Source organism: Lissotriton helveticus, chromosome 1_1, assembly GCF_964261635.1.
Source record: "Lissotriton helveticus chromosome 1_1, aLisHel1.1, whole genome shotgun sequence".
Lineage (NCBI taxonomy): Eukaryota > Metazoa > Chordata > Amphibia > Caudata > Salamandridae > Lissotriton > Lissotriton helveticus.
Window position 1 is genome coordinate 1907380702 of NC_136057.1, and position 24841 is coordinate 1907405542.

A 24841-nucleotide genomic window follows, 5' to 3' on the forward strand; every position below is an offset into this window, starting at 1 on the left:
GCTGATAGCCAGAAACCGGTCCAAGGATGCTTGATTCCAGTCCAGGAAAGACATGGCTTGGCAGTTCGGGCTGGACTGTTCCCATGAGGTACAGGGTCAAGGCTGATTTGCATATGGCCATGTCTGAACTAGGGTGGTGTGGTGTGCAAAAAAAGATGGATTTAGGTCCGGATCTCTGTACTGGGGTGAATGTATGACATTGTTCTGCATTCTGTCCATCAACTGTTGTTTTGCATTTGTCACCCTGAGTGGGATGGGTTTACTCAGACGTGAGTCCCATTCTCACCCCACCACTGGAGTCAAGCTATCTTGGCTGAAGACGGCTGATAGCCAGAAACCGGTCCGAGGATGCTTAATTCCGGTCCAGGAAAGACATGGCTTGGCAGTTCGGGCTGGACTGTTCCCATGAGGCACAGGGTCACGGCTGATTTGCATATGGCCATGTCTGAACTGGGGTGGTGTGGAGTGCAAAAAAACGATGAATTTAGGCCCAGATCTCTGTACTGGGGTGAATGTATGACATTGTTCTGCATTCTGTACATCAACTGTTGTTTTGCATTTGTCACCCTGAGTCGGATGGGTATGCTCAGACATGAGTCACATGCTCTCTACACCACTGGAGTCAAGCTATCCTGGCTGAAGACGGCTGATAGCCAGAAACCGGTCCTAGGATGCTTGATTCCGGTCCAGGAAAGACATGGCTTGGCAGTTCGGGCTGGACTGTTCCCATGAGGCACAGGGTCAAGGCTGATTTGCATATGGCCATGTCTGAACTTGGGTGGTGTGGAGTGCAAAAAAACTATGGATTTAGGCCCAGATCTCTGTACTGGGGTGAATGTATGACATTGTTCTGCATTCTGTCCATCAACTGTTGTTTTATATTTGTCACCCTGAGTGGAATGGGTATGCTCAGACGTGAGTCCCATGCTCTCCACACCACTGGAGTCAAGCTATCCTGGCTGAAGACGGCTGATAGCCAGAAACCGGTCCTAGGATGCTTGATTCCGGTGCAGGAAAGACATGGCTTGGCAGTTCGGGCTGGACTGTTCCCATGATGCACAGGGTCAAGGCTGATTTGCATATGGCCATGTCTGAACTGGGGTGGTGTGGAGTGCAAAAAAACGATGGATTTAGGCCCAGATCTCTGTACTGGGGTGAATGTATGACATTGTTCTGCATTCCGTCCATCAACTGTTGTTTTGCATTTGTCACCCTGAGTGGGATGGGTATACTCAGACGTGAGTCCCATGCTCTCCACACCACTGGAGTCAAGCTATCCTGGCTGAAGACGGCTGATAGCCAGAAACCGGTCCTAGGATGCTTGATTCCGGTCCAGGAAAGACATGGCTTGGCAGTTTGGGCTGGACTGTTCCCATGAGGCACAGGGTCAAGGCTGATTTGCATATGGCCATGTCTGAACTGGGGTGGTGTGGAGTGCAAAAAAACGATGGATTTAGGCCCAGATCTCTGTACTGGGGTGAATGTATGACATTGTTCTGCATTCGGTCCATCAACTGTTGTTTTGCATTTGTCACCCTGAGTGGGATGGGTATGCTCAGACGTGAGTCCCATGCTCTCCACACCACTGGAGTCAAGCTATCCTGGCTGAAGACGGCTGATAGCCAGAAATCAGTCCTAGGATGCTTGATTCCGATCCAGGAAAGACATGGCTTGGCAGTTCGGGCTGGACTGTTCCCATGAGGCACAGGGTCAAGGCTGATTTGCATATTGCCATGTCTGAACTGGGGTGGTGTGGAGTGCAAAAAAACTATGGATTTAGGCCCAGATCTTGGTACTGGGGTGAATGTATGACATTGTTCTGCATTCGGTCCATCAACTGTTGTTTTGCATTTGTCACCCTGAGTGGGATGGGTATGCTCAGACGTGAGTCCCATGCTCTCCACACCACTGGAGTCAAGCTATCCTGGCTGAAGACGGCTGATAGCCAGAAATCAGTCCTAGGATGCTTGATTCCGGTCCAGGAAAGACATGGCTTGGCAGTTCGGGCTGGACTGTTCCCATGAGGCACAGGGTCACGGCTGATTTGCATATGGCCATGTCTGAACTGGGGTGGTGTGGAGTGCAGAAAAACGATGAATTTAGGCCCAGATCTCTGTACTGGGGTGAATGTATGACATTGTTCTGCATTCTGTCCATCAACTGTTGTTTTGCATTTGTCACCCTGAGTCAGATGGGTATGCTCAGACATGAGTCCCATGCTCTCCACACCACTGGAGCTAAGCTTTCCTGGCTGAAGACGGCTGATAGCCAGAAACCGGTCCTAAGATGCTTGATTCCGGTCCAGGAAAGACATGGCTTGGCAGTTCGGGCTGGACTGTTCCCATGAGGCACAGGGTCAAGGCTGATTTGCATATGGCCCTGTCTGAACTGGGGTGGTGTGGAGTGCAAAAAAACTATGGATTTAAGCCCAGATCTCTGTACTGGGGTGAATGTATGACATTGTTCTGCATTCTGTCCATCAACTGTTTTTTTGCATTTGTCACCCTGAGTGGGATGGGTATGCTCAGACGTGAGTCCCATGCTCTCCACACCACTGGAGTCAAGCTATCCTGGATGAAGACGGCTGATAGCCAGAAACCGGTCCTAGGATGCTTGATTCCGGTCCAGGAAAGACATGGCTTGGCAGTTCGGGCTGGACTGTTCCCATGAGGCACAGGGTCAAGGCTGATTTGCATATGGCCATGTCTGAACTGGGGTGGTGTGGAGTGCAACAAAACGATGGATTTAGGTCCAGATCTCTGTACTGGTGTGAATGTATGACATTGTTCTGCATTCTGTCCATCAACTGTTGTTTTGCATTTGTCACCCTGAGAGGGATGGGTATGCTCAGACGTGAGTCCCATGCTCTCCACACCACTGGAGTCAAGCTATCCTGGCTGAAGACGGCTGATAGCCAGAAACCGGTCCAAGGATGCTTGATTCCAGTCCAGGAAAGACATGGCTTGGCCGTTCGGGCTGGACTGTTCCCATGAGGCACAGGGTCAAGGCTGATTTGCATATGGCCATGTCTGAACTGGGGTGGTGTGGTGTGCAAAAAAAGATGGATTTAGGTCCAGATCTCTGTACTGGGGTGAATGTATGACATTGTTCTGCATTCTGTCCATCAACTGTTGTTTTGCATTTGTCACCCTGAGTGGGATGGGTTTACTCAGACGTGAGTCCCATTCTCACCCCACCACTGGAGTCAAGCTATCCTGGCTGAAGACGGCTGATAGCCAGAAACCGGTCCTAGGATGCTTGATTCCGGTCCAGGAAAGACATGGCTTGGCAGTTCGGGCTGGACTGTTCCCATGAGGCACAGGGTCAAGGCTGATTTGCATATGGCCATGTCTGAACTGGGGTGGTGTGGTGTGCAAAAAAAGATGGATTTAGGTCCAGATCTCTGTACTGGGGTGAATGTATGACATTGTTCTGCATTCTGTCCATCAACTGTTGTTTTGCATTTGTCACCCTGAGTGGGATGGGTTTACTCAGACGTGAGTCCCATTCTCACCCCACCACTGGAGTCACGCTATCCTGGCTGAAGACGTCTGATAGCCAGAAACCGGTCCTAGGATGCTTGATTCCGGTCCAGGAAAGACATGGCTTGGCAGTTCGGGCTGGACTGTTCCCATGAGGCACAGGGTCAAGGCTGATTTGCATATGGCCATGTCTGAACTGGGGTGGTGTGGAGTGCAAAAAAAGATGGATTTAGGTCCAGATCTCTGTACTGGGGTGAATGTATGACATTGTTCTGCATTCTGTCCATCAACTGTTGTTTTGCATTTGTCACCCTGAGTGGGATGGGTTTGCTCAGACGTGAGTCCCATGCTCTCCACACCACTGGAGTCAAGCTATCCTGGCTGAAGACGGTTGATAGCCAGAAACCGGTCCTAGGATGCTTGATTCCGGTCCAGGAAAGACATGGCTTGGCAGTTCGGGCTGGACTGTTCCCATGAGGCACAGGGTCAATGCTGATTTGCATATGGCCCTGTCTGAACTGGGGTGGTGTGGAGTGCAAAAAAACTATGGATTTAGGCCCAGATCTCTGTACTGGGGTGAATGTATGACATTGTTCTGCATTCTGTCCATCAACTGTTGTATTGCATTTGTCACCCTGAGTGGGATGGGTATTCTCAGACGTGAGTCCCATGCTCTCCACACCACTGGAGTCAAGCTATCCTGGCTGAAGACGGCTGATAGCCAGAAACCGGTCCTAGGATGCTTGATTCCGGTCCAGGAAAGACATGGCTTGGCAGTTCGGGCTGGACTGTTCCCATGAGGCACAGGGTCAAGGCTGATTTGCATATGGCCACGTCTGAACTGGGGTGGTGTTTAGTGCAAAAAAACGATGGATTTAGGTCCAGATCTCTGTACTGTGGTGAATGTATGACATTGTTCTGCATTCTGTCCATCAACTGTTGTTTTGCCATTGTCGCCCTCAGTGGGATGGGTATGCTCAGACGTGAGTCCCATGCTCTCCACACCACTGGAGTCAAGCTATCCTGGCTGAAGACGGCTGATAGCCAGAAACCGGTCCAAGGATGCTTGATTCCAGTCCAGGAAAGACATGGCTTGGCAGTTCGGGCTGGACTGTTCCCATGAGGTACAGGGTCAAGGCTGATTTGCATATGGCCATGTCTGAACTAGGGTGGTGTGGTGTGCAAAAAAAGATGGATTTAGGTCCGGATCTCTGTACTGGGGTGAATGTATGACATTGTTCTGCATTCTGTCCATCAACTGTTGTTTTGCATTTGTCACCCTGAGTGGGATGGGTTTACTCAGACGTGAGTCCCATTCTCACCCCACCACTGGAGTCAAGCTATCCCGGCTGAAGACGGCTGATAGCCAGAAACCGGTCCGAGGATGCTTGATTCCGGTCCAGGAAAGACATGGCTTGGCAGTTCGGGCTGGACTGTTCCCATGAGGCACAGGGTCACGGCTGATTTGCATATGGCCATGTCTGAACTGGGGTGGTGTGGAGTGCAAAAAAACGATGAATTTAGGCCCAGATCTCTGTACTGGGGTGAATATATGACATCGTTCTGCATTCTGTACATCAACTGTTGTTTTGCATTTGTCACCCTGAGTCGGATGGGTATGCTCAGACATGAGTCCCATGCTCTCTACACCACTGGAGTCAAGCTATCCTGGCTGAAGACGGCTGATAGCCAGAAACCGGTCCTAGGATGCTTGATTCCGGTCCAGGAAAGACATGGCTTGGCAGTTCGGGCTGGACTGTTCCCATGAGGCACAGGGTCAAGGCTGATTTGCATATGGCCATGTCTGAACTTGGGTGGTGTGGAGTGCAAAAAAACTATGGATTTAGGCCCAGATCTCTGTACTGGGGTGAATGTATGACATTGTTCTGCATTCTGTCCATCAACTGTTGTTTTGCATTTGTCACCCTGAGTGGGATGGGTATGCTCAGACGTGAGTCCCATGCTCTCCACACCACTGGAGTCAAGCTATCCTGGCTGAAGACGGCTGATAGCCAGAAACCGGTCCTAGGATGCTTGATTCCGGTCCAGGAAAGACATGGCTTGGCAGTTCGGGCTGGACTGTTCCCATGATGCACAGGGTCAAGGCTGATTTGCATATGGCCATGTCTGAACTGGGGTGGTGTGGAGTGCAAAAAAACTATGGACTTAGGCCCAGATCTCTGTACTGGGGTGAATGTATGACATTGTTCTGCATTCTGTCCATCAACTGTTGTTTTGCATTTGTCACCCTGAGTGGGATGGGTATACTCAGACGTGAGTCCCATGCTCTCCACACCACTGGAGTCAAGCTATCCTGGCTGAAGACGGCTGATAACCAGAAACCGGTCCTAGGATGCTTGATTCCGGTCCAGGAAAGACATGGCTTGGCAGTTCGGGCTGGACTGTTCCCATGAGGCACAGGGTCAAGGCTGATTTGCATATGGCCATGTCTGAACTGGGGTGGTGTGGAGTGCAAAAAAACGATGGATTTAGGCCCAGATCTCTGTACTGGGGTGAATGTATGACATTGTTCTGCATTCGTTCCATCAACTGTTGTTTTGCATTTGTCACCCTGAGTGGGATGGGTATGCTCAGACGTGAGTCCCATGCTCTCCACACCACTGGAGTCAAGCTATCCTGGCTGAAGACGGCTGATAGCCAGAAATCAGTCCTAGGATGCTTGATTCCGATCCAGGAAAGACATGGCTTGGCAGTTCGGGCTGGACTGTTCCCATGAGGCACAGGGTCAAGGCTGATTTGCATATGGCCATGTCTGAACTGGGGTGGTGTGGAGTGCAAAAAAACTATGGATTTAGGCCCAGATCTCGGTACTGGGGTGAATGTATGACATTGTTCTGCATTCGGTCCATCAACTGTTGTTTTGCATTTGTCACCCTGAGTGGGATGGGTATGCTCAGACGTGAGTCCCATGCTCTCCACACCACTGGAGTCAAGCTATCCTGGCTGAAGACGGCTGATAGCCAGAAATCAGTCCTAGGATGCTTGATTGCGGTCCAGGAAAGACATGGCTTGGCAGTTCGGGCTGGACTGTTCCCATGAGGCACAGGGTCAAGGCTGATTTGCATATGGCCATGTCTGAACTGGGGCGGTGTGGAGTACAAAAAAAACGATGGCGTTAGGCCCAGATCTCTGTACTGGGGTGAATGTATGACATTGTTCTGCATTCTGTCCATCAACTGTTGTTTTGCATTTGCCACCCTGAGTGGGATGGGTATGCTCAGACGTGAGTCCCATGCTCTCCACACCACTGGAGTCAAGCTTTCCTGGCTGAAGACGGCTGATAGCCAGAAACCGGTCCTAAGATGCTTGATTCCGGTCCAGGAAAGACATGGCTTGGCAGTTCAGGCTGGACTGTTCCCATGAGGCACAGGGTCAAGGCTGATTTGCATATGGCCCTGTCTGAACTGGGGTGGTGTGGAGTGCAAAAAAACTATGGATTTAAGCCCAGATCTCTGTACTGGGGTGAATGTATGACATTGTTCTGCATTCTGTCCATCAACTGTTGTTTTGCATTTGTCACCCTGAGTGGGATGGGTATGCTCAGACGTGAGTCCCATGCTCTCCACACCATTGGAGTCAAGCTATCCTGGATGAAGACGGCTGATAGCCAGAAACCGGTCCTAGGATGCTTGATTCCGGTCCAGGAAAGACATGGCTTGGCAGTTCGGGCTGGACTGTTCCCATGAGGCACAGGGTCAAGGCTGATTTGCATATAGCCATGTCTGAACTGGGGTGGTGTGGAGTGCAACAAAACGATGGATTTAGGTCCAGATCTCTGTACTGGTGTGAATGTATGACATTGTTCTGCATTCTGTCCATCAACTGTTGTTTTGCATTTGTCACCCTGAGAGGGATGGGTATGCTCAGACGTGAGTCCCATGCTCTCCACACCACTGGAGTCAAGCTATCCTGGCTGAAGACGGCTGATAGCCAGAAACTAGTCCAAGGATGCTTGATTCCAGTCCAGGAAAGACATGGCTTGGGCGTTCGGGCTGGACTGTTCCCATGAGGCACAGGGTCAAGGCTGATTTGCATATGGCCATGTCTGAACTGGGGTGGTGTGGTGTGCAAAAAAAGCTGGATTTAGGTCCAGATCTCTGTACTGGGGTGAATGTATGACATTGTTCTGCATTCTGTCCATCAACTGTTGTTTTGCATTTGTCACCCTGAGTGGGATGGGTTTACTCAGACGTGAGTCCCATTCTCACCCCACCACTGGAGTCAAGCTATCCTGGTTGAAGACGGCTGATAGCCAGAAACCGGTCCTAGGATGCTTGATTCCGGTCCAGGAAAGACATGGCTTGGCAGTTCGGGCTGGACTGTTCCCATGAGGCACAGGGTCAAGGCTGATTTGCATATGGCCATGTCTGTACTGGGGTGGTGTGGAGTGCAAAAAAACTATGGATTTAGGCCCAGATCTCTGTACTGGGGTGAATGTATGACATTGTTCTGCATTCTGTCCATCAACTGTTGTTTTGCATTTGCGACCCTGAGTGGGATGGGTATGCTCAGACGTGAGTCCCATGCTCTCCACACCACTGGAGTCAAGCTTTCCTGGCTGAAGACGGCTGATAGCCAGAAACCGGTCCTAGGATGCTTGATTCCGGTCCAGGAAAGACATGGCTTGGCAGTTCGGGCTGGACTGTTCCCATGAGGCACAGGGTCAAGGCTGATTTGCATATGGCCATGTCTGAACTGGGGTGGTGTGGTGTGCAAAAAAAGCTGGATTTAGGTCCAGATCTCTGTACTGGGGTGAATGTATGACATTGTTCTGCATTCTGTCCATCAACTGTTGTTTTGCATTTGTCACCCTGAGTGGGATGGGTTTACTCAGACGTGAGTCCCATTCTCACCCCACCACTGGAGTCAAGCTATCCTGGTTGAAGACGGCTGATAGCCAGAAACCGGTCCTAGGATGCTTGATTCCGGTCCAGGAAAGACATGGCTTGGCAGTTCGGGCTTGACTGTTCCCATGAGGCACAGGGTCAAGGCTGATTTGCATATGGCCATGTCTGTACTGGGGTGGTGTGGAGTGCAAAAAAACTATGGATTTAGGCCCAGATCTCTGTACTGGGGTGAATGTCTGACATTGTTCTGCATTCTGTCCATCAACTGTTGTTTTGCATTTGTCACCCTGAGTGGGATGGGTATGCTCAGACGTGAGTCCCATGCTCTCCACACCACTGGAGTCAAACTATCCTGGCTGAAGACAGTTGATAGCCAGAAATCAGTCCTAGTATGCTTGATTCTGGTCCAGGAAAGACATGGCTTGGCAGTTCGGGCTGGACTGTTCCCATGAGGCACAGGGTCAAGGCTGATTTGCATATCGCCACGTCTGAACTGGGGTGGTGTGGAGTGCAAAAAAACGATGGATTTAGGCCCAGATCTCTGTACTGGGGTGAATGTATGACATTGTTCTGCATTCTGTCCATCAACTGTTGTTTTGCATTTGTCACCCTGAGTGGGATGGGTATGCTCAGACGTGAGTCCCATGCTCTCCACACCACTGGAGTCAAGCTAATCTGGCTGAAGACGGCTGATAGCCAGAAACCGGTCCTAGGATGCTTGATTCCAGTCCAGGAAAGACATGGCTTGGCAGTTCGGGCTGGACTGTTCCCATGAGGCACAGGGTCAAGGCTGATTTGCATATGGCCATGTCTGAACTGGGGTGGTGTGGAGTGCAAAAAAAGATGGATTTAGGCCCAGATCTCTGTACTGGGGTGAATGTATGACATTGTTCTGCATTCTGTCCATCAACTGTTGTTTTGCATTTGCGACCCTGAGTGGGATGGGTATGCTCAGACGTGAGTCCCATGCTCTCCACACCACTGGAGTCAAGCTTTCCTGGCTGAAGACGGCTGATAGCCAGAAACCGGTCCTAGGATGCTTGATTCCGGTCCAGGAAAGACATGGCTTGGCAGTTCGGGCTGGACTGTTCCCATGAGGCACAGGGTCAAGGCTGATTTGCATATGGCCATGTCTGAACTGGGGTGATGTGGAGTGCAAAAAAACGATGGATTTAGGCCCAGATCTCTGTACTGGGGTGAATGTATGACATTGTTCTGCATTCTGTCCATCAACTGTTGTATTGCATTTGTCACCCTGAGTGGGATGGGTATGCTCAGACGTGAGTCCCATGCTCTCCACACCACTGGAGTCAAGCTATCCTGGCTGAAAACGGCTGATAGCCAGAAACCGGTCCTAGGATGCTTGATTCCAGTCCAGGAAAGACATAGCTTGGCAGTTCGGGCTGGACTGTTCCCATGAGGCACAGGGTCAAGGTTGATTTGCATATGGCCATGTCTGAACTGGGGTGGTGTGGAGTGCAAAAAAAGATGAATTTAGGTCCAGATCTCTATACTGGGGTGAATGTATGACATTGTTCTGCATTCTGTCCATCAACTGTTGTTTTGCATTTGTCACCCTGAGTGGGGTGGGTATGCTCAGACGTGTGTCCCATGCTCTCCACACCACTGGAGTCAAGCTATCCTGGCTGAAAACGGTTGATAGCCAGAAACCGGTCCTAGGATGCTTGATTCCGGTCCAGGAAAGACATGGCTTGGCAGTTCGGGCTGGACTGTTCCCATGAGGCACAGGGTCAAGGCAGATTTGCATATGGCCCTGTCTGAACTGGGGTGGTGTGGAGTGCAAAAAAACTATGGATTTAGGCCCAGATCTCTGTACTGGGGTGAATGTATGACATTGTTCTGCATTCTGTCCATCAACTGTTGTTTTGCATTTGTCACCCTGAGTGGGATGGGTATGCTCAGACGTGAGTCCCATGCTCGCCACACCACTGGAGTCAAGCTATCCTGGCTGAAGACGGCTGATAGCCAGAAACCAGTCCTAGGATGCTTGATTCCGGTCCAGGAAAGACATGGCTTGGCAGTTCGGGCTGGACTGTTCCCATGAGGCACAGGGTCAAGGCTGATTTGCATATGGCCATGTCTGAACTGGGGTTGTGTGGAGTGCAAAAAAACGATGGATTTAGGCCCAGATCTCTGTACTGGGGTGAATGTATGACATTGTTCTGCATTCTGTCCATCAACTGTTGTTTTGCATTTGCCACCCTGAGTGGGATCTGTATGCTCAGACGTGAGTCCCATGCTCTCCACACCACTGGAGTCAAGCTATCCTGGCTGAAGACGGCTGATAGCCAGAAACCGGTCCTAGGATGCTTGATTCCGGTCCAGGAAAGACATGGCTTGGCAGTTCGGGCTGGACTGTTCCCATGAGGCACAGGGTCAAGGCTGATTTGCATATGGCCACGTCTGAACTGGGGTGGTGTTTAGTGCAAAAAAACGATGGATTTAGGTCCAGATCTCTGTACTGTGGTGAATGTATGACATTGTTCTGCATTCTGTCCATCAACTGTTGTTTTGCCATTGTCGCCCTCAGTGGGATGGGTATGCTCAGACGTGAGTCCCATGCTCTCCACACCACTGGAGTCAAGCTATCCTGGCTGAAGACGGCTGATAGCCAGAAACCGGTCCGAGGATGCTTGATTCCGGTCCAGGAAAGACATGGCTTGGCAGTTCGGGCTGGACTGTTCCCATGAGGCACAGGGTCACGGCTGATTTGCATATGGCCATGTCTGAACTGGGGTGGTGTGGAGTGCAAAAAAACGATGAATTTAGGCCCAGATCTCTGTACTGGGGTGAATATATGACATCGTTCTGCATTCTGTACATCAACTGTTGTTTTGCATTTGTCACCCTGAGTCGGATGGGTATGCTCAGACATGAGTCCCATGCTCTCTACACCACTGGAGTCAAGCTATCCTGGCTGAAGACGGCTGATAGCCAGAAACCGGTCCTAGGATGCTTGATTCCGGTCCAGGAAAGACATGGCTTGGCAGTTCGGGCTGGACTGTTCCCATGAGGCACAGGGTCAAGGCTGATTTGCATATGGCCATGTCTGAACTTGGGTGGTGTGGAGTGCAAAAAAACTATGGATTTAGGCCCAGATCTCTGTACTGGGGTGAATGTATGACATTGTTCTGCATTCTGTCCATCAACTGTTGTTTTGCATTTGTCACCCTGAGTCGGATGGGTATGCTCAGACGTGAGTCCCATGCTCTCCACACCACTGGAGTCAAGCTATCCTGGCTGAAGACGGCTGATAGCCAGAAACCGGTCCTAGGATGCTTGATTCCGGTCCAGGAAAGACATGGCTTGGCAGTTCGGGCTGGACTGTTCCCATGATGCACAGGGTCAAGGCTGATTTGCATATGGCCATGTCTGAACTGGGGTGGTGTGGAGTGCAAAAAAACGATGGATTTAGGCCCAGATCTCTGTACTGGGGTGAATGTATGACATTGTTCTGCATTCTGTCCATCAACTGTTGTTTTGCATTTGTCACCCTGAGTGGGATGGGTATACTCAGACGTGAGTCCCATGCTCTCCACACCACTGGAGTCAAGCTATCCTGGCTGAAGACGGCTGATAACCAGAAACCGGTCCTAGGATGCTTGATTCCGGTCCAGGAAAGACATGGCTTGGCAGTTCGGGCTGGACTGTTCCCATGAGGCACAGGGTCAAGGCTGATTTGCATATGGCCATGTCTGAACTGGGGTGGTGTGGAGTGCAAAAAAACGATGGATTTAGGCCCAGATCTCTGTACTGGGGTGAATGTATGACATTGTTCTGCATTCGGTCCATCAACTGTTGTTTTGCATTTGTCACCCTGAGTGGGATGGGTATGCTCAGACGTGAGTCCCATGCTCTCCACACCACTGGAGTCAAGCTATCCTGGCTGAAGACGGCTGATAGCCAGAAATCAGTCCTAGGATGCTTGATTCCGATCCAGGAAAGACATGGCTTGGCAGTTCGGGCTGGACTGTTCCCATGAGGCACAGGGTCAAGGCTGATTTGCATATGGCCATGTCTGTACTGGGGTGGTGTGGAGTGCAAAAAAACTATGGATTTAGGCCCAGATCTCGGTACTGGGGTGAATGTATGACATTGTTCTGCATTCGGTCCATCAACTGTTGTTTTGCATTTGTCACCCTGAGTGGGATGGGTATGCTCAGACGTGAGTCCCATGCTCTCCACACCACTGGAGTCAAGCTATCCTGGCTGAAGACGGCTGATAGCCAGAAATCAGTCCTAGGATGCTTGATTCCGGTCCAGGAAAGACATGGCTTGGCAGTTCGGGCTGGACTGTTCCCATGAGGCACAGGGTCAAGGCTGATTTGCATATGGCCATGTCTGAACTGGGGCGGTGTGAAGTACAAAAAAAACGATGGCGTTAGGCCCAGATCTCTGTACTGGGGTGAATGTATGACATTGTTCTGCATTCTGTCCATCAACTGTTGTTTTGCATTTGCCACCCTGAGTGGGATGGGTATGCTCAGACGTGAGTCCCATGCTCTCCACACCACTGGAGTCAAGCTTTCCTGGCTGAAGACGGCTGATAGCCAGAAACCGGTCCTAAGATGCTTGATTCCGGTCCAGGAAAGACATGGCTTGGCAGTTCAGGCTGGACTGTTCCCATGAGGCACAGGGTCAAGGCTGATTTGCATATGGCCCTGTCTGAACTGGGGTGGTGTGGAGTGCAAAAAAACTATGGATTTAAGCCCAGATCTCTGTACTGGGGTGAATGTATGACATTGTTCTGCATTCTGTCCATCAACTGTTGTTTTGCATTTGTCACCCTGAGTGGGATGGGTATGCTCAGACGTGAGTCCCATGCTCTCCACACCACTGGAGTCAAGCTATCCTGGATGAAGACGGCTGATAGCCAGAAACCGGTCCTAGGATGCTTGATTCTGGTCCAGGAAAGACATGGCTTGGCAGTTCGGGCTGGACTGTTCCCATGAGGCACAGGGTCAAGGCTGATTTGCATATAGCCATGTCTGAACTGGGGTGGTGTGGAGTGCAACAAAACGATGGATTTAGGTCCAGATCTCTGTACTGGTGTGAATGTATGACATTGTTCTGCATTCTGTCCATCAACTGTTGTTTTGCATTTGTCACCCTGAGAGGGATGGGTATGCTCAGACGTGAGTCCCATGCTCTCCACACCACTGGAGTCAAGCTATCCTGGCTGAAGACGGCTGATAGCCAGAAACCAGTCCAAGGATGCTTGATTCCAGTCCAGGAAAGACATGGCTTGGGCGTTCGGGCTGGACTGTTCCCATGAGGCACAGGGTCAAGGCTGATTTGCATATGGCCATGTCTGAACTGGGGTGGTGTGGTGTGCAACAAAAGATGGATTTAGGTCCAGATCTCTGTACTGGGGTGAATGTATGACATTGTTCTGCATTCGGTCCATCAACTGTTGTTTTGCATTTGTCACCCTGAGTGGGATGGGTATGCTCAGACGTGAGTCCCATGCTCTCCACACCACTGGAGTCAAGCTATCCTGGCTGAAGACGGCTGATAGCCAGAAATCAGTCCTAGGATGCTTGATTCCGATCCAGGAAAGACATGGCTTGGCAGTTCGGGCTGGACTGTTCCCATGAGGCACAGGGTCAAGGCTGATTTGCATATGGCCATGTCTGTACTGGGGTGGTGTGGAGTGCAAAAAAACTATGGATTTAGGCCCAGATCTCGGTACTGGGGTGAATGTATGACATTGTTCTGCATTCGGTCCATCAACTGTTGTTTTGCATTTGTCACCCTGAGTGGGATGGGTATGCTCAGACGTGAGTCCCATGCTCTCCACACCACTGGAGTCAAGCTATCCTGGCTGAAGACGGCTGATAGCCAGAAATCAGTCCTAGGATGCTTGATTCCGGTCCAGGAAAGACATGGCTTGGCAGTTCGGGCTGGACTGTTCCCATGAGGCACAGGGTCAAGGCTGATTTGCATATGGCCATGTCTGAACTGGGGCGGTGTGGAGTACAAAAAAAACGATGGCGTTAGGCCCAGATCTCTGTACTGGGGTGAATGTATGACATTGTTCTGCATTCTGTCCATCAACTGTTGTTTTGCATTTGCCACCCTGAGTGGGATGGGTATGCTCAGACGTGAGTCCCATGCTCTCCACACCACTGGAGTCAAGCTTTCCTGGCTGAAGACGGCTGATAGCCAGAAACCGGTCCTAAGATGCTTGATTCCGGTCCAGGAAAGACATGGCTTGGCAGTTCAGGCTGGACTGTTCCCATGAGGCACAGGGTCAAGGCTGATTTGCATATGGCCCTGTCTGAACTGGGGTGGTGTGGAGTGCAAAAAAACTATGGATTTAAGCCCAGATCTCTGTACTGGGGTGAATGTATGACATTGTTCTGCATTCTGTCCATCAACTGTTGTTTTGCATTTGTCACCCTGAGTGGGATGGGTATGCTCAGACGTGAGTCCCATGCTCTCCACACCACTGGAGTCAAGCTATCCTGGATGAAGACGGCTGATAGCCAGAAACCGGTCCTAGGATGCTTGATTCCGGTCCAGGAAAGACATGGCTTGGCAGTTCGGGCTGGACTGTTCCCATGAGGCACAGGGTCAAGGCTGATTTGCATATAGCCATGTCTGAACTGGGGTGGTGTGGAGTGCAACAAAACGATGGATTTAGGTCCAGATCTCTGTACTGGTGTGAATGTATGACATTGTTCTGCATTCTGTCCATCAACTGTTGTTTTGCATTTGTCACCCTGAGAGGGATGGGTATGCTCAGACGTGAGTCCCATGCTCTCCACACCACTGGAGTCAAGCTATCCTGGCTGAAGACGGCTGATAGCCAGAAACCAGTCCAAGGATGCTTGATTCCAGTCCAGGAAAGACATGGCTTGGGCGTTCGGGCTGGACTGTTCCCATGAGGCACAGGGTCAAGGCTGATTTGCATATGGCCATGTCTGAACTGGGGTGGTGTGGTGTGCAAAAAAAGATGGATTTAGGTCCAGATCTCTGTACTGGGGTGAATGTATGACATTGTTCTGCATTCTGTCCATCAACTGTTGTTTTGCATTTGTCACCCTGAGTGGGATGGGTTTACTCAGACGTGAGTCCCATTCTCACCCCACCACTGGAGTCAAGCTATCCTGGTTGAAGACGGCTGATAGCCAGAAACGGTCCTAGGATGCTTGATTCCGGTCCAGGAAAGACATGGCTTGGCAGTTCGGGCTGGACTGTTCCCATGAGGCACAGGGTCAAGGCTGATTTGCATATGGCCATGTCTGAACTGGGGTGGTGTGGAGTGCAAAAAAACTATGGATTTAGGCCCAGATCTCTGTACTGGGGTGAATGTCTGAAATTGTTCTGCATTCTGTCCATCAACTGTTGTTTTGCATTTGTCACCCTGAGTGGGATGGGTATGCTCAGACGTGAGTCCCATGCTCTCCACACCACTGGAGTCAAACTATCCTGGCTGAAGACAGTTGATAGCCAGAAATCAGTCCTAGTATGCTTGATTCTGGTCCAGGAAAGACATGGCTTGGCAGTTCGGGCTGGACTGTTCCCATGAGGCACAGGGTCAAGGCTGATTTGCATATGGCCACGTCTGAACTGGGGTGGTGTGGAGTGCAAAAAAACGATGGATTTAGGCCCAGATCTCTGTACTGGGGTGAATGTATGACATTGTTCTGCATTCTGTCCATCAACTGTTGTTTTGCATTTGTCACCCTGAGTGGGATGGGTATGCTCAGACGTGAGTCCCATGCTCTCCACACCACTGGAGTCAAGCTAATCTGGCTGAAGACGGCTGATAGCCAGAAACCGGTCCTAGGATGCTTGATTCCAGTCCAGGAAAGACATGGCTTGGCAGTTCGGGCTGGACTGTTCCCATGAGGCACAGGGTCAAGGCTGATTTGCATATGGCCATGTCTGAACTGGGGTGGTGTGGAGTGCAAAAAAAGATGGATTTAGGCCCAGATCTCTGTACTGGGGTGAATGTATGACATTGTTCTGCATTCTGTCCATCAACTGTTGTTTTGCATTTGCGACCCTGAGTGGGATGGGTATGCTCAGACGTGAGTCCCATGCTCTCCACACCACTGGAGTCAAGCTTTCCTGGCTGAAGACGGCTGATAGCCAGAAACCGGTCCTAGGATGCTTGATTCCGGTCCAGGAAAGACATGGCTTGGCAGTTCGGGCTGGACTGTTCCCATGAGGCACAGGGTCAAGGCTGATTTGCATATGGCCATGTCTGAACTGGGGTGATGTGGAGTGCAAAAAAACGATGGATTTAGGCCCAGATCTCTGTACTGGGGTAAATGTATGACATTGTTCTGCATTCTGTCCATCAACTGTTGTATTGCATTTGTCACCCTGAGTGGGATGGGTATGCTCAGACGTGAGTCCCATGCTCTCCACACCACTGGAGTCAAGTTATCCTGGCTGAAGATGGCTGATAGCCAGAAACCGGTCCTAGGATGCTTGATTCTGGTCCAGGAAAGACATGGCTTGGCAGTTCGGGCTGGACTGTTCCCATGAGGCACAGGGTCAAGGCTGATTTGCATATGGCCATGTCTGAACTGGGGTGGTGTGGAGTGCAGATAAACAATGGATTTAGGTCCAGATCTCTGTACTGGGGTGAATGTATGACATTGTTCTGCATTCTGTCCATCAACTGTTGTTTTGCATTTGTCACCCTGAGTGGGATGGGTATGCTCAGACGTGAGTCCCATGCTCTCCACACCACTGGAGTCAAGCTATCCTGGCTGAAAACGGCTGATAGCCAGAAACCGGTCCTAGGATGCTTGATTCCAGTCCAGGAAAGACATAGCTTGGCAGTTCGGGCTGGACTGTTCCCATGAGGCACAGGGTCAAGGTTGATTTGCATATGGCCATGTCTGAACTGGGGTGGTGTGGAGTGCAAAAAAAGATGAATTTAGGTCCAGATCTCTATACTGGGGTGAATGTATGACATTGTTCTGCATTCTGTCCATCAACTGTTGTTTTGCATTTGTCACCCTGAGTGGGGTGGGTATGCTCAGACGTGTGTCCCATGCTCTCCACACCACTGGAGTCAAGCTATCCTGGCTGAAAACGGTTGATAGCCAGAAACCGGTCCTAGGATGCTTGATTCCGGTCCAGGAAAGACATGGCTTGGCAGTTCGGGCTGGACTGTTCCCATGAGGCACAGGGTCAAGGCAGATTTGCATATGGCCCTGTCTGAACTGGGGTGGTGTGGAGTGCAAAAAAACTATGGATTTAGGCCCAGATCTCTGTACTGGGGTGAATGTATGACATTGTTCTGCATTCTGTCCATCAACTGTTGTTTTGCATTTGTCACCCTGAGTGGGATGGGTATGCTCAGACGTGAGTCCCATGCTCGCCACACCACTGGAGTCAAGCTATCCTGGCTGAAGACGGCTGATAGCCAGAAACCAGTCCTAGGATGCTTGATTCCGGTCCAGGAAAGACATGGCTTGGCAGTTCGGGCTGGACTGTTCCCATGAGGCACAGGGTCAAGGCTGATTTGCATATGGCCATGTCTGAACTGGGGTTGTGTGGAGTGCAAAAAAACGATGGATTTAGGCCCAGATCTCTGTACTGGGGTGAATGTATGACATTGTTCTGCATTCTGTCCATCAACTGTTGTTTTGCATTTGCCACCCTGAGTGGGATCTGTATGCTCAGACGTGAGTCCCATGCTCTCCACACCACTGGAGTCAAGCTTTCCTGGCTGAAGACGGCTGATAGCCAGAAACCGGTCCTAGGATGCCTGATTCCGGTCCAGGAAAGACATGGCTTGGCAGTTTGGGCTGGACAGTTCCCATGAGGCACAGGGTCAAGGCTGATTTGCATAAGGCCATGTCTGAACTGGGGTGGTGTGGAATGCAAAAAAACTATGGATTTAGTCCCAGATCTCTGTACTGGTGTGAATGTATGACATTGTTCTGCATGCTGTCCATCAACTGTTGTTTTGCATTTGTCACCTATAATAAGGTAGCAGGAGAAATTTACTGCCAGACTGCTACAGATTCAATGATTCTTGTAATAAGATAGTAGGAGTAATTTACTGCCAAAATGCTATATTTTATATGGTAAGTTAGTAGGAGTAATATACTGCCAGACTGCTTTGATTTCAATAATACATATAATAAGGTAGTGGGAATAATCTATAACCCTGGGCAAAGCACTACGCTACGCTCGCGTAGTTTGCGAAGTTTGCGCTACTTTGCACTACGCTAATTGCATGTAGCACAGTGCAAACACACGTAGCGTAGCATAGGCGCAGCGGTAATTTTTTGCTTGCTCGCGGTCCTCAACGGCAAGTTGGCGACCGCGAGCAAGCAAAATGACATCCCAACATGACGTTTTCCTCGTTCGCAATCAGCAACATCAAGTTGCCGATCGCGAGCGTGGAAAATAAACCTCCCGGTGATATTCTCAACGCGGGGAGGTCAGGTTTCTCATTGTGAGGGGTCGCGTAGGCTCGCGATGAGACACTACCAGTTCACGTTGAGAAAGCTGCAGCTACTCGAGCGGCAGTAAAAGACAGCTGGCACTGTGCAAGATGCCGTTTTCAATGATTGCACAGTGCGGACAAGCATCCGGCAATGTGCAATCATCGCGAACAGCGCACTACGCAGTTCACGTAGTGCTACGTGTAGATCGCGTAGTGCGAAGTGCACTTCACATAGCTACGAGGAGTGCTACTTCGCAAACTTCACCCAGGCCTAATAATTTACTTCCCAACTGCTACATATTTCAATGTAACTTAGAGTACCTAAAGTAACATCACTGGAGTAGTATGTTTGCAATACCTACAATAACATGACAGACGTAATTTAGTGCCAGACTGCTAGAGTTCTGTTACACTTATATTAAGAAAGCAGGAGTGATTAACTGCCATACTTCTTTAGATTTCGAGGATATCAAAGTAGGAATGACCATCTTTGGATTGGAGAGTTTTCCCCTGACTGTTTTGCTGTTTGTATAACTCACTGCTCTTTACCTCTGCTAACCGGTGGTAAGTTCCTGTGCTCCCCGTTCTCAGAGATTGAAATTGGAATTCACCTCATAGGCATATTCAATGTGCCTGTAAGGCCTCAGTATATGGTACAAAGTATGCCCAGGCCCAGGAAGTTAAATATCAGCAGTGGCCTGCAGCACTATTGTGCCATCCACTAGAATGGAAGTGCAAACATACTTCCATGCAGCCTGACTGCAGAAGTGACTACTTGAGTCTCACAGCCTGCTTGACAGGTCTGCTGAGTTTACATATATCACATTGGTGCACACTTGAAAGGCAGCTAGCAGGATACCAAAAAAATTCTTGTGTATCCCCTGTCTGGTTGCTGAAGGATCTGATTTGTCTGCCAAAGTTCAATCTCTGGGTTTTACATATAAATCTTGGGCTCACTTGAATGGAAGGGAAACAGGATGTTAAAACAATTCTTGTATTTTAACTGTCTGGTTGATAGAAACGACTACTTCTGTTCTGCCACACTTCTGTCTCTGGGCTATTAGGTGTACTGTGCCTGAATTAAACTGGGTTTTGATGTCAGATGTGGAAGGGCACAAGGACTGCCATAGTACTCTACCCACACAAAGATGAATATGGTCGAAGACTTTTGCTACCTTGAAAATGCCCAAAGTTAGTATTGTTGGGTCTGAAAACTTTTACCCCCATTGTTTAGGTTGTGCCCAAGAGTCATTCCCACCCACTAGCTCGTGTCGGGCTTAAATGTGACATTTCTATGCACCCACTTTGGAACACTCTTGGACTAACCAAGAGGAATGGGCCTGTTGTCTGTAGCATGAAAGGTAACCTGAAAGGATTGCATCTACACCCTCTTGTACCCAGGACAAAGGAGTGGACTCCAAGGGTCATACTGTTGGCCTCATCTTCAAGCTACAAGGATACAACACGCTACAAAAGGCCGTTCCTGTAATCGCTCAGTGACCACTGGCAACTCGACTAGGCCTGGACTTGACCCTGCTACTGGCCTCTGCCTGACAACCTGTAATTTCTTCCCCTGAAATCCTATGGGGCTTTAGAAATGTACTCTAGTGACGAATTGGGACTTAAAGGACTTAAAGTTTAGCCAATGGATTACTCGCTCACAAACATGGGGGATATCCCGTCTGTCATTGCTTTGGAAATAATGCACTTGTAATACAGCGGACGGACAGAGTAACCCTTCTGCGGTACTCTAATTCATTCCCAAAGTCAGAAAGTAAATTATTTGACTGGTATGAACCAGGGTGGGGTATCCAACCTGCACTCCATCATTGCTAGCCTCACAACGCACCCACCTTTCAGTCTACTGTGACCATTAACTATCATTGACACTTTATGCTTCATGGCACTATTCCTACTTAAAACTGTAAAAATCTACATCTCCAGTTTCCCTTATTGAATTGTTACTGTTTTGACACTACATTAATACTTTACACATTGTCTCTAAATGAAACCTGTCTACTCTGTGCCCATGCTATCAGGGTGTTGAGCTCAGGTTTATTTAGTGACTGTAGTGGTTGACCATGAGCAGGCTTGTGATTATTCCTTGAGGTGGGAAGAAAAATAATCTAATTTCTTACAACCAATAATAAGGGAATGTGAGTAATTTACTTCCAGACTGCCACAGATTTCAATGGTACTTATAATAACATTGCTGGAGTAGTTCACTGTGGACTGCTAGAGATGTCAAGCCCGTCTGCGCCCGTCTGCTCCCGTCTGCGCCCGTCCGTGCCTGGACCGCGCCCAGCGCCAGACCCCGGGCCTCAGCCGATGCCAGGGCACCCGACTGCGATACGACACCGCCACCCTCATCGCACTCAACACAGGACGACCTGTCGCCTGCCACCAAGCGACCCGAGGCGCACCCACGGACCCTTCACCTGCCAAGCATGCAAATTTACCTGCCTCCGAACTTACAGCCCGCCCACCGAACAGAGCAACAACAACCACCTCAAGTGCATCCTCCTCAAGACCCGCTCCATCCACAAACACGCCGTCGAACTCTGGGAACTCCTTGATACTACAGCACCAGACGTCGCCTTACTCACGGAAACCTGGATGAACGCCTCCTCGGCCCCCGACATCGCCATAGCCATCCCAGACAGCTACAAGATCACCCGAAAGGACCGCGTCAACCAAACCGGAGGAGGAATCGCCATCATATACAGGAACACCATCAGCGTCACGACCAACGCCGAAGACACACTCACCACCGACGAACACCGACATTTCCAGATCCACACCGACCCCCAAACCACCCTCAGAGGTACACTCATCTACAGACCTCCGGGCCCACAGACACAATTTAGCGAAACCATCGCCGACTTCATCAGCCCGCACGCCTTAGCCTCACCAGAGTACATCCTCCTAGGGGACTTGAACTTCCACCTGGAGAAAAATAACGACAACAACACCACCACCCTGCTCGCCAACCTCGCCAACCTCGGACTCAAGCAAATGGCTGACATGCCCACCCACCTCGCCGGCCAAACACTCTACCACATCTTCTCTGCCAGCAACCACGTCTCCTTCAGCCACTCCACCGGATTACACTGGACCGACCACAGCTGCATCCACTTCACCTTCAAGAAAACCACCTCCCACCACCAGATGCTACAGATCCCCCGCAGATGCTGGATCAAAGTCACCACAGACCAGCTAACCACATCGCTGAGCCAGAACCCACCTATCGACACCCCTGACACCAACGACGCAGCACACAATCTCGCACAGTGGATCACCAACTGCGCTGACGACCTCGCTCCACTGAAGAAACCCCCAGGCAAGACTACCAACAGAAAAACCTCATGGTTCACTGACGCCCTCAAAATCGCAAAGAAATCATGTCGAACCCCCGAAAAAGCTTGGCGCCACAAACGGACATCAGAAAACATGACAGCCCTCAAGAGCGCCTCCCGCGAATACCACCAGATGATCCGCACCACCAAAAGGACATTGTTCAAAGTGCAGCTGGACAACAACACCCACAACAGCAAGGAACTCTTCAGCATCGTCAAAGAGCTCTCCAACCCCAGCGCCAGCAACAACGACATCACACCGTCGCAAGACCTCTGCAACTCCCTCGCCACATTCTTCCACCGCAAGATCGCAGATATACACGACAGCTTCGGACCCCAGACTCCGCCTCCAGCCACCAAACCAACGACCCCCACCTCCAGCCTCAGCGCATGGACCCCCATCAGCACTGAAGAAACCATCCGCCCCCTCTCTCTGCTCCCCTTCCCGGCCAAAGTCATCGAGAAGACCGTCAATAAACAGCTGACTGCATTCCTCGAAGAAACAACTCGCTCGACCCATCCCAATCTGGATTCTGACTCAACCACAGCACCGAGACCGCCCTCATCGCAGCAACCGATGACATCAGGACCCTGATGGACAACGGAGAGACAGCCGCTCTCATCCTCCTGGACCTCTCGGCAGCCTTTGACACCATCTGCCACCGCACCCTAATAACTCGCCTCTACAACACTGGGATCCAAGGAAAGGCCCTGGACTGGATCACATTGTTCCTCTCCGACAGAACCCAGAGAGTCAGCCTCCCTCCCTTCCGCTCAGAGGCCACCAAAATCATCTGAGGCGTACCCCAGGGCTCTTCACTCAGCCCAACCCTCTTCAATATCTACATGAGCCCCCTCGCCGCCATCACACGCAAACAAAACATCAACATCATCTCCTACGCCGACGACACCCAACTGATACTCTCTCTCACCAAAGACCCTCTCACCGCCAAAGCCAACTTCCAGCACGGAATAAAAGAGGTCGCAGAATGGATGAAGCACAGCCGTCTGAAGCTCAACTCGGACAAGATGGAGGTCCTCATCCTCGGACAATCCCCATCCGCCTGGAACGACTCCTGGTGGCCCACGACACTGGGCACCGCACCGACATCCACGGACCACGCACGCAACCTGGGCTCCTCCCTCATGATGACCAAGCAAGTCAACGTAGTCTTTTCCTCATGTTTCAACACCCTGCGCATGCTCCGAAAGGTCTTCCGGTGGATCCCCACCGAAACCAGAAAGATGGTCACCCAGGCCCTCGTAACCAGCCGACTGGACTACGGGAACACCCTATGCGCAGGAACCATAGCCTAACTTCAGAAATGCCTTCAACGCATACAGAACGCCTCCGCACGACTCCTCCTCGACATCCCCCGCCACAGCCACATATCCGCCCACCTGAGAAACCTGCACTGGCTCCCCATTAGCAAGGGGATCACGTTCAGGCTGCTCACCCACATACACAAAGAGCTCCACAACATGGGCCCCGAATACCTCAACAACCACCTCTCGTTCTACACCCCCATCCGCCAGTTCCGCTCCACTAGCCTCGCCCTCGCCACCGTCCCACGGATTCGCAGAACCACCAATGGAGGGAGATCATTCTCCTACCTGGCAGCCAAAACGTGGAACTCCCTCTACGCACACCTACGACTGACCCAAGACCATCTCACCTTTAGGAAACACCTCAAGACCTGGTTATTCGAGCAATAGCGCCCCCCCCCCTCTCCCTTCAGTGCCTTGAGACCCTCACGGGTGAGTAGCGCGCTCTACAAATGTATTGATTGATTGATTGATTAATGATCCTTATAATAAGATAGTAGGAGTAATTTAATGCCAAACTGTTTTATTTTGTGTATGAATGCTAAAGCACCTATTAATCAGCTGGATGTTAATATGGCACAGGAAATGAACTAGCTTGGAGTTCCTTGTTAGCATTTCAAAGTCAAAAGGTGCTGCAGTTGCCTCGCATGCTTTAGAATTATAAACGAAAGTTAGGACATTTAACAATGTTATGAAACACGGCAAGTCAGCAGATGTATTTGCAGCACTCTGCTCCTAGCTCAAATGATTGTCACTGACCATGTGACCAAGGCGCCCAGCACGATCAAGCTCTGACGGACTTTTGTCAAATGCCCTCTGCATCAGTTTGTCTGATGCTGACCTTCACATTTTTTCCCACCCACCCACTTTAACATTCAGCATGGGGCAATGGAATAACACACTTCAGCCATTGGCTAACTTCGCTGTAATTTCCGGCATTCTGCCCTGTCAAAAGGAACACATGGCAATATGTGGGTTTTTTTTTTGGTTGTTTTTTTTTAATCCTCATTTGCCCCTCCTCACCCTTTTCTCTTACGAATGCGCCCTAGGGTGTTTTCATCTCATATAATAGGAAATTTTGCTCTCTTAGGAGAGGGTACACTTCCTTAAACCGACCCACGTGAGGCATATTTCCACCGAGATTCCGGAGAGACTTAATCATCGGACTTTCTTCCACCCTTGCCTTCACAATTCACCCGTATCCTTCACCCATAACAATTTAAAAAAGGAATCCAAAATCTGTATCTCTTCTCATGCTGGCCGACCATATCCAGCTTTGCTACAGCTCTCATAGCTCTTATCCAGGCCAGGCCTGACGGAGGATCAGCAGAGACCCACAGCTTGCAAATTTCCCTCCGGGCCAAC